The sequence below is a fragment of the Haemorhous mexicanus genome, chromosome 1 (assembly GCF_027477595.1).
Source record: "Haemorhous mexicanus isolate bHaeMex1 chromosome 1, bHaeMex1.pri, whole genome shotgun sequence".
Classification (NCBI taxonomy): Eukaryota; Metazoa; Chordata; class Aves; order Passeriformes; family Fringillidae; genus Haemorhous; species Haemorhous mexicanus.
Genome location: NC_082341.1, coordinates 140,923,187 through 140,934,348, shown reverse-complemented (window position 1 = coordinate 140,934,348; position 11,162 = coordinate 140,923,187).

Sequence of the window (11,162 nt, the reverse complement as noted above, 5' to 3'; positions counted from 1 at the left end):
CTCAGGTCTATGGCACCACATCTGGAGGGTTGTGTCCATTTTGGGGCACCCCACTACAAGAGAGACTTTGACATTGCAGGCAAGTTCAGTGAGGAAGATTAGGTGAGAGAAGCATATGGCATACAGTGAGAGTTTGAAAGACTTGGACCTGTTTAGCCTAGAGAAGAGGACAAGCAGAAAAGGCAATTCCTGCATCTACCTCATGGGAGAATGAAGTAAAGATGGAGGCAGACCCTTTAAGAGATACACAACAAGGTCAGAGGCAACAGATTCATCTTTAAGTATGGGAAACTCCATCAGAAAACTACTCTCACTATCAGGGTAGTCCAAAATAAGAATAGGCCAGCCTTGGAGATAGACAAAACTCAACTGAACAAGGCCATGAAAAAGATGATACAAACAATTTGGAACTGTCCTGAGTGGAGATTTGGACAGGAAAACTTCTGGAGGCTATTTCTGATCTAAATTACATCTATGCAACATTTCTGTGCAAGTGAAATCTGGGCTTGCAGCTTTCAACCTGAAGTATTAATGAAACTAGATAGAATACTTCAAATACTAACGCCAGTCTTTTGCAAACACTAGGAATTTAGAACTGAGAGAATAAAAATTGTAACAACTTTCATTTAAGGAGCAAGTAATGGGATGAGAACTTGAGCAATTCAAGAAAATATGTGGGAAGATACTAGAAAACATGTAAATGTCATGAATTTGAAAATAGGTTGAAGAAAAATTAGTCATATAAAACAGACAACTTGGACTTATTCAAAGCTTTATGAATAAGTCTGGGGTTTTTTCCTTGCACCAAAATAACTGCAGTAGACAAAAGGAAAATATATAGATTTAATAAATTAGAACTTTGATGACTGCTGTGCAATAATCTCATCAGAAAATTAAGAGATTTGAATTAGATGTAGTAGATGTACATCTGAAAACAACAGTCAAAGAAAGTTTTTTAATTATTCATCATCAAACTGTGAATTAACTGAACATGGCATCCCATAGAGGTCTGCCTCTGTCCCATTAGTATTTTCATTAATGATTTGCATGATGAAAGAGCAGGAGAATTGTTAATTCTGCAGGGGCAGAGTGCAAGGAATCCAGAGAATATGACCCAAATTATTTTAATAAGCTGAAGAGCTGGATTGAACTCAGACAAAATTCAGTAAAGGCAAATGTAGGAACAGCTGAACTGATATGTCAGTCACAGTAGAAGGGTGCACAAAAAAAGAGGGAAATAAATGACTAGGCAGCAGTTTAGGGGATTCTATTGGATCACAAACTAAATGTAGTGGGGTGATGCCTTTCCTTCTAAAAGTATAGCTTTCACTCTGGAAAGACTTTTTCTGATTCATTTAGGATTGTTGAGGCCTTGGCTGAAGTAACAAAGTTTAGAGAACAAGTGTTACTAATGATAATAGTGAGCTGGAAGGAATCCACAGGAAATAAGAAAGGTCTGAAATATTGAAATTATGACCTGCCTGCCTGCAAAGAAAGATTAAAATTGCTGGTTTCCTTTAGTCTTAGAAAACAGACAGTTGAGCATAGATACGACAAGCAATAGACCATGTAAAATGCCAGTGGGAAGGAGATGATAATAATTTTTTCTCTACTGACAAAGCTGAAAAAACAATGAGTTGTTAATCTTATCTGCAGAAAACGTAGGTTGGATATTAAGCAAAAATGTCAAAATGCTGCACTGCTGAAATTCAGAGACAGACATTGTAAGAAATTTATGAATTTTCTTTCCCTTTTGGATTTAAAAATGAGCTAGATAGCTCAGAATTTAACAATGCAAACTTGATCCTACTTCCATATGGAGGCTAAAGTGGACTGGCAGTGATGCCCCTAATGCCTGAGACCTGGATGGGGCTTGTGACACAGTCCACATCTGCTGGGCAGCACATGTTGGACAGTGATAGATGGTGCTTGTACAGAGCCCACCAAGTGATCACAGGAGTTTCATTTTGTTGTTGACAAAGGAAAACGTTCTTCACTCCACCAAGGTTTCTTTATTGTCCTACTGGTCTCAATTTCTAAATTCTGTGTGTGACAAGTACAAAAAAAAGGCCTTTTTTTTTCCCCCTTAATATTCCAATGAATTTAAACCTCTGTTTTGTGGGGCAAAGCTCAGGGAAGCACAGAAATCATTAAGGAAATAATTAGAAATAATACATAGTTAGAAAATAAATCAAGAATATTTTTAAAAGGAAAAAGGTAGAACAGTAGGCAAACTGACTCAAAATTAGCCCAGCAATTACTCTGATCAGTAGACAAGCCATTGAAGAATGGATTAATTACCCTAGCAGAAAATTAATTAAGTTAGGCAATGAGTCAGATAGGAATAATTTCTGAATTAATTGAGTATTCAGTGCTGTGACTTGTGTAACAGAGAGCAAGGGTGATAGGCTGAGAACATAATATAGTTACTGATATAGCAAGTTAAGATATCAGATTATGAAAGGAAACGGGATTTATTTCTAGCAACAGTAGCCATTGAAACCACCAAGATGAAAATCTAGGAAGAACTGATTTTTTATATACTGTCAAATTAAAAAAAAAAAAAAACAACTAAAACAATGAAACACAAATCCTCCAATATTTGGGGAAGCTAAAATACTTTGTCATTATTAAATTTCTGTTATTACACCACATAAAAATATTTAGTCAGAATTTTAAAAGCTAAGACATTTTGAGTTTAAAAAGTGGTATTTTCCTCACTAAAAAAGATACAGAAGGAAAGCCAAGAGGAACTAATGACTATGCAGTGTTTAGAGCACTCTCTTGTGGTATCAAATCTTCTCTATTGTTCAGGGTTTGCTGATTTTTTTGTTGTAGGGAGGGGGGAGGCAGATTTGTTTAGTTTATTTTGTTTTGCTTTCTTGATGTCTTTGTTTGTTTGTTTGCTTTTCCCCCAAAGACAAGATTTAGGAAATACAGACTGCAAATCCCAGAATAACACTCTACCTTCAGAATCCAGAATATTTATGCAGGATGTCTGTCAGTCAGACCTTCTGAAACTATTCTAGTTTCTGTAAATTACATAAACATTTATTGCGGTCAGAGTAATAATGGAAAAACATTGTTACAGTTTGATGCTTTGAGTACTCTTTATTCATGTAGAATGTCTGGTCCTAATTCATCGTTGAAAATATTCTGCTTTTTGAGTTTAGAGGAGATACTTCACCAGTTTGGCAGCTCTTCTTCTTTTGGGGTATCATTTACAACGAATAACCATCCAGATAGCGCGGGGAAATCTTCAGAGAACCATCCAGATGCAGAGCAGGTACTTAGATTTGCCTGCAGCTTCTAGTTTCTTCCCTTGCAGGCATAGGCTTGTCTTCTCTGAACTGAGTCTAAAGACATCACTCAGCTAAGGTTCCTCTCACCTGCCCGGACCTCGCCCCACTGGAGCTCGGTGGTGCCGTACGGGCTGCAGACCAGCCTGGGAAACGGCAGAGCTTCCAGAGTCAGGAGACAGGGAAGCTGACTAACAGCAAGAAAAGGAAGGCAGCCTAGAAACAACACAATTATTGGGCTGCCACAAAAGCCTACATCCTGCCTGGGACCAGGTGATGAAATCAGACAGCTGTGTTCAGTTTGTGATGAAATTGGAGAACTGTGTTCAGACAGCTGGTTTTCAACTTTTATAAACACTTGCATTGAGTGGACAGGGACTTAAACAGTAAGGAGAACAAGCATGTTGCAGGCTGTCTGCTGTGGCAATTTGGAAGTCCTCTAGGACACACGGCAGTCTTAGAAATAGAGCTGTTTTGTTTGACTTTTACACGGTGTTGTGCTATCTATTTAAATTTAAAGCAGATAAGAAGTGCCCAGAACTAATAGGAGAACATTACTGGTTTAAGACAGGACCATTCAGAATGTTTGCATTAGACAGGAAAAATTCTTTGAATAATTATTTTTTCATTTAATGTATGTATCTTTTTTTCCCAGTAAGCATCTGTCAGTCGCTTGTTACTTGGATTGCAACAGGTCTGGGATTTGACTCAAATCTCAAAACTTAGCAACTCCTCTGAGGCTGAGATGTTGCTTCTCCATCAGCTAGACTGGTTTGCTGGAGTTCATGATGAAAATTCACAATGCACTCAGTAGTAACTTTGTTTGTGCATTGAATTTTACTACCTTAAAATTAATCTGGCTTTCCAACATTGGAAAATATTCTTATTGCATGGGATAAATAATATCCTTACAGTGTTTGAGGCTTTGATTATGCATTTTAAAGATGTAACTTGAAGATTTTTCAAGTCTGCAGTTTAAAGTTTATTATTTTTATAATGCTCACATAAAAAGAATTCATTCAAATATTAAGCTTTGGTTCTAAATTTTTATTCAGTTCAGCTGTTATGTCATCTATAAGAATTCCTGGCATGTGTAAGGAGCCTAACTGATTCAGTACCATACGGACAATGTTCTACTCTTCTGTAGGGATACTCCTTCAGATGTGTGATAAAGGCACCAGTGGTAGATTCATGCTCTCTCTATAATAGAAAAGGATGAAGAAAAGGCACTCAGTTGTTACCATGGGGGCTACAGAGCAAGATCTCTGTAGACCCAGGCTGTATCAGTCCTTCTTTTTTGTTCAGTTATGACTTTGAATTGTTCCAAAACTTCAACAGACTAGTCAGTGATGGAACTGACATTTCTCATGAAAGGAAGAAACAAAAAGACATTTTCTGTTCACTGTGGGAAATGATACACTAAACCTTAGTAAGCAAACATATTCTATGCTAATCTGAATTGCTGCCTCTGTCCTAAAAAGTGAAATTTTTTGCTTTTGCAGTGCTGGAAAGAAAGTCATTTTTGAAACTTCTACTTCCTGTGTTTCAGTGTTGTCTGAAAATTGGCAAAACATATCCAATATTCTACAAGAGTTGCCTGTGAGTGATTTGACAGCTACATTCTTATCCCTACCTCAGAGGCCCTGTTGCTATTGTGATTTTCTTTAATTTCTACCCTCATTTTTCTCAGCATGTTTTATGTAATTGTTTCAATTTTTCTCTGATTATGGAATTTGATTGTGCAGACACAACATAGGGACAACAACTGTAGACATTCATTCATATTTTTCAGTGATTGCTTGCTATACAAATATATTGGTACTCAGATCATCTTGTATGAATTATTCATGGCACCCTCTGATGTACTTTATTTAGGAACACACATGTAAACAAAAGCAGAGGAAAACAGTGGAAGTAGATAAAAAGTTACTCTTCCATTTCTTTCAGCTTCTGATTTTTTTTCAATGTCCGCTTGCCAATTCCAAACCGCTGCACTGCCACTTTTGTCCCTTGATGCATGAACCACAGTCCATGCAGGGGTCACAAAAAGCACATGCCTCAGTGCTTCACACCTCTTTAGACTCAAAATTGCCTTATATTTGGTGTAAGAATTTGCTTTAATTTGAGGACTGTTTTCCTCTCCTGGTAGATCAGCATAATTAAACTGGGAAAATTTACTTTATAATATGTGTACATTATATATATACATATATATATATATTTTTTTTTTTTTTTTTTTTTTTTTTTAATTAATTTCGTTTACCCTGTCAGGATTACAATTAACAGAACTTTTCAAAATATATATAGTGAAACATCACTCTATTGACAAAATTCTGTAACAAAAATGTGATCCATATTAAAGCTGAATTTTTAAATTCAGTTTAAACACAAATCTTACATGTTTTTGCGCACTGGGATATAATATAAGAAAATAAAGATAGTGTATAAAGCAATCTTACCCCTAAGGAGTTGCAGCTGGGCCAGTTATCAAAGATTAGGAACAGGGCTGACTTTAACAGGCCACAGCTGTAACCAATGAGAAGAAGAGTGCTATAAAAGAGTGGGTTGGCTGGTTGAGGAGGGAACTGGAGTCAGTTGGCTTCTTTGTGAAGAAGAGTCAGTGCTCTGAGGAGCAGCCCACTAGAAACACGAAGAAGGTCTGAAACTTTTGTGATAAGTAGACAACAGTATGTATCCCCTGCAATAAGATGACAACAATTGGTGACCCTGATGAGATTTGGCAAAAAGGACTTAAATACTAAACTATATGACCCCATGGATTTGGGAAAATGGACTTAAGTATCAACCCATGTGATCCCACGGTGATTCAGGAAAGAAGACTTTTAAACATTAAGCAACATGATCCCATGGTGATCTGGGTAGAGAACTGCATGAGGAAAAGTAAGAAGAAGGGGAGAATTTACTAAAGCAACTGTAAGAACTGGAAAAAGAATAGTTCTATTATTCAGTACAATGTGTTTATTGATTAGTGAAATATATAAATTGCAGCTATTAATGTTTGTTAAGCATGAGGATAAAAGATTTTGAAGATAAGTACTTTGTAAACTGAGAAAAGCTGCAACACTGAACCAACATTTAGAAATATATATATTCATACTGTAATATGTTGTCTGAACATTTGTTCTAAATGAAATATATGAATGTGTCATAATGGTAATTCATTTGAACATACCCTTCTAGAAATGCTGCAACTCTGTAATTAAAAGAAAAAGGGAGAATTGTAGTGAGGTAGAATATAAGAAAATAAAGATAGTGTGGAAAGTAATCTTACCCCTAAGGAGTTGCAGCTGGGCCAGTTATCAAAGATTAGGAACAGGGCTGACTTTAACAAGCCACAGCTGTAACCAATGAGAAGAAGAGTGCTACAAAAGAGTGGGTTGGCTGGTTGAGAAGGGAACTGGAGTCAGTTGGCTACCTTATGAAGAAGAGTCAGTGCTCTGAGGAGCAGCCCACAAGAAAACACGAAGAAGGTCTGAAACTTTTGTGATAAGGAGACGACAGTATAGAACCCCTGCAATAAGATGACAACATTTTTGGTGTAGTAGGCCAACACTACTAATTTTATTTCTGAAATAAAACCTACCACATGGTTTCAAAAGATCATAGAATTGATGAAAAAGTACACATTTTGATCTCCAAAACTATATGTGAGTTATTCATTGCTTTGTTTCTCTCCATATAGGATTACACAAAAATCAATATTATGCATTTTAGAGATTTGTAAATGTCAGTGTTTCATCCGTGTTGAATAATTCCAGTTTTTCAATACAGTATGTACAGTATTGAACAAAACCAGTTGAATAATTTAGCTGTCTGAAAAACTTTAGAAACTGTTCCAGTAGTAAAAATTGCTCTCCAAACTTTTTTGTGTGTTTCCATGCATTTAAAATCCACTAGTTTAAATACTTGCACAGGTGTGGTACCATCAAACACAGCACAGGCATATTTAGTTGCAGAATTCTTACAGGGTCCAAAAGCCACTGAAAATAATTGAAATATTACTATTCCTCTCAGCAACCATTGGGTTATACTCACAGTAATTATTACAATATTTATCTTCTGTTGAATTAAGCTACAAAGCAAAAACAACCAGAGGTGTTGCTCATAATACATACGGTCAATTGCAATTTAATATATGCCATGTTTATAATTTAGAAACAGAATTATACTTGTTAAATTGCTATTACAGACATGCCATAAGGATATTTTTTGTATGTTTAAATATTAAAGTTTATGTATGTTTAATACCCACTGAAAAAATTGCTATCTTCTGTTGTTAGCATATCTATTATGTTTCACCTCAGCAAATTCTCTCAAATCTCATTAGAATTAGAAAAAATCTATCAATTCTTATGTGGCCATCAATATCTAGCCCTTTATCAATCCTACTTTTCACAAAAAAAAGAGGCGATGAAAAAATTTCTATTTGTCTGTTTTAGTACTTATGACTTTGCCCCATCAGCGACAACTCAGATGGGACTTTGGAAAGATGTGACTTCAAGGTGGTACCACGACATTGCCCTGCATTACTTGGGCAGCCACATGAAAGCTGGTAAGCTTTGCTTTCTCAGACTTAAAAAAACACTCCTGCCAGATAGAAAACTTCAGCCCAGACAGCTGAACACTTCTAGTTTGTCAGATAAAGCAGGAGCACCATGCACGCACAAAGCAACACAAGACCAACGTCTGCGGAACAGAAAATATTGATGTCAAACCCATGTTGAGTGTCAGGAAGGTAGTTGTGTCTGTCAGCTTGCATGAATCCTGAATTGGGAGTATCACAAATCCTTATATTAAAAGAACTTTTTATGTCCTCCCAACAGTTTGCTGCCTTTCCCATAATATTGCCCTTTTCCTAATAATAGGGTTTGTAAGTAAAAGCAACCTCTGAAGTCAATATTTTCCAGCATCTTTTAACAAATAACAGTTGAAATGTTTCTTATTTATTTTGGCAGATAAATAAAACCACCATAAATGTACTGAGAAATAGGGTTAGTGTGCCTGTCACAGATAATAGGAATTTATCTACCCTTATGATTAATATTTAATGTGAGCAATTTTGACTACTGATTAGCTCTATTAATAATTAATGCAATGTTATTTTGGATGATAAGGCTATCTCTTTTGATGGGATTCTAAAATCCCTTCTAACACCTCAGTATTAGTTCTTTATGATATCTATCCACACATTAGTTCCAGCAGTCTGTTACAGAAAGCTTTGTAATTACAATTCAACCAACGCTGCAATATCAACAAACAGAAATTGTATTCCAGCTACTGTAAAAGAAACAGTTGCACAAGAATACTTTAGGAAGGTGTATGGTTTTATTCTTTCTTTTTAGCTGGCAGGATTATTTCAATAAGTTTACTTCCTATTTCCTATTTTACTAAATTTGTATTTTGGAGTAGTACAATCTTGGCAAAAATTAGTAAGCATTAAAGAAAAATATAATAAAATTCAACAAGCAATATATTTAAATATGTGAAAATGACTAGTTTCCTCAAACATTCTAGCAGGTATTATAATTGTCATTTCATATTATCTCCATCAATAGGTGGTGACGTAGATTTGTGTCTTCAGGGAAGACAGTAAGTTTTGCCTGGTTCATGACAGAGTTGATAATTACCATCATGCAATAAATTATCTGATTTAAGTATATGGGCATTAAAGCTTCATTGCTCAAAATTTTTTAGGCTGTTGTGGTGGGCTGAAGATTGCTGACAGATAAGACCCTCACCAAGCTGCTTGTTCACTCTCTTCAGTAGAATCAGAGAGAGAATGTAAGGGAGAAACAACAGAACCCATGGGTTGAAACAAAGACAGTTTAGCAAGTCAAGAGAAGCTTGGTCCACAAGAAAAGGAAAACTAAGGAATTCTTTGACTACTTTCCATCATCAGGTCACATGCTTAACCAATTCCAAAAAAAGAAGGGCTCTAGCATCCATAATTGTTGCTTGGGAAATTAAAGACCTTAATCCTTCAGTGTTCCTGCTTCATTCTTCTTTCCTTGGATTTTTATTGCTGAACACAGCATCATATGGTATGGGATATTCCTTTGAGCACTGCAGTCTGCTGTCCTGGCTGCATCCCCTCCCATCTTCTTATTCACTCCTAGCATACCCACTGGTGCAGGGAGGAAAGAGAGAAAGCCTTGAAACTCTGCATCAGTACAACAGACACAACACTCATGTGCTATTAATGCTATTTTTCTCACAAATATACAGGTCACACCATCATACATGCTGCTATGAAGAAAATTAAATCCATCCCAGCCAGACACAGCATACTTAAACTGAAACACTAACCTATGCTCAAAAGTCCAAAATAATTCTGTAGAATTCCACATTTGTAACAAAGTCATTCTTTTTGTGGGGAGTTTATAGAAAGAGTATTTAGCCATGAGTGGGGCTCCGATCTGCTGTTGCAGTGCAAATATATGACATTAAATTTTATTTAAATCTCAGTACATTTGAAATAAAGAAATAAAATGTTCTTGGTACTAATCAGGAATGAAATGATGCTCTGAATAGCATTAGGCTCTTTACAAAATTTCTTCCCTTCTAAATCGTTAGAGGTTTTCACACACTCTGGGTTGTTGCCAGTGACCATACATAACTACAAATGCAATGTTTGGTATCAGGAAAAGAACCAGAGAAATAAATGAACAGCTATTGTAACACAGATGAGGTAGAAGACTTGCAGGAAATGGTAAGAAATAAATGAAGCAGGAAATATACAATCTATTTTACTTATTCTTACTCCTAGCTATTGTTTCATGGTTTCTTACATCAGATTCTCAATGTTCAAGGTAAGAGAAAACTTGACATTGTAATTGAAGGTAGGCAACTGATCATTCAAAGGAGTTAAATCTCTGTAAAACCAATTTAACCTGAAGGTCCTGAAACTCACGTTGTTTGTCAGAGAAAAATGCAGCAATAACAGGGGATTTATCCATGAGTTTAATGACAGAACCAGCTTTCCAAGAGTTTCCAGCCTCCCAACATCTTAAGCACTTTCACACCTATTTTACCACCCCAGTTTTAGAATATAAGATTTTTTTAAAACTCATTTTCAATGTACTAATTAAATCTAGAATATATATGTCTAAGACACATTTTCAATTTAATAAAATACACTTTGAACACATTTTACAGTTTTATCAAAAAAAAAGGAAGTGTCAAAATGGTCTGGCTACTTATCAGTGGAACCTCTAAGATGTTATATGAAGTTTCATTATAAAGTTCAATGGTTCTCAAGAAGCATTAAAAATAAAGCAACAACTTAATAACATTGCCTGTGTACATATTTCTTTGCAACAACTTAAAATAATTCACGTCTTTTAAAAGAGATGGGTTAAAAATCTAACCTGGAATATTAAAGAAGGCATTGATTATGTCTTGGGTTTATGCACACTTAGGTACTTATTTTCATTGCTGATTTTAATATTTTTCAATAGCCTAATTCTAATGAATGCAGTTATAGAGATAAAAGAGCCTAATAAACTCTATAAATAAATTTATATTGAGAATAATCAGGTTAAATAATAAACAAAATAGGCATAATGTATTTTCTTCAGACTACATATGTTACTTTCCGAGTACATCACAAATATTTTTCTCCCTTGAAAGGGCGGGAGGACAAAACCTAACAGGAAAGAAAACCAACAAACTGAGTACAATTGTAGCATTGTGTGGTTTTAGAATCGGTTATTCCTTTTGTAATTCAATAATGGTTTGGTCCTCAGTTCCCCCATGTACTCCCCTCACAATGGTTTCTCCATCCTATTTCCTCTCTTTTGGAGCCAACCCCCCCTCCCCCGCCTGTCATGGTAACCACCCCCC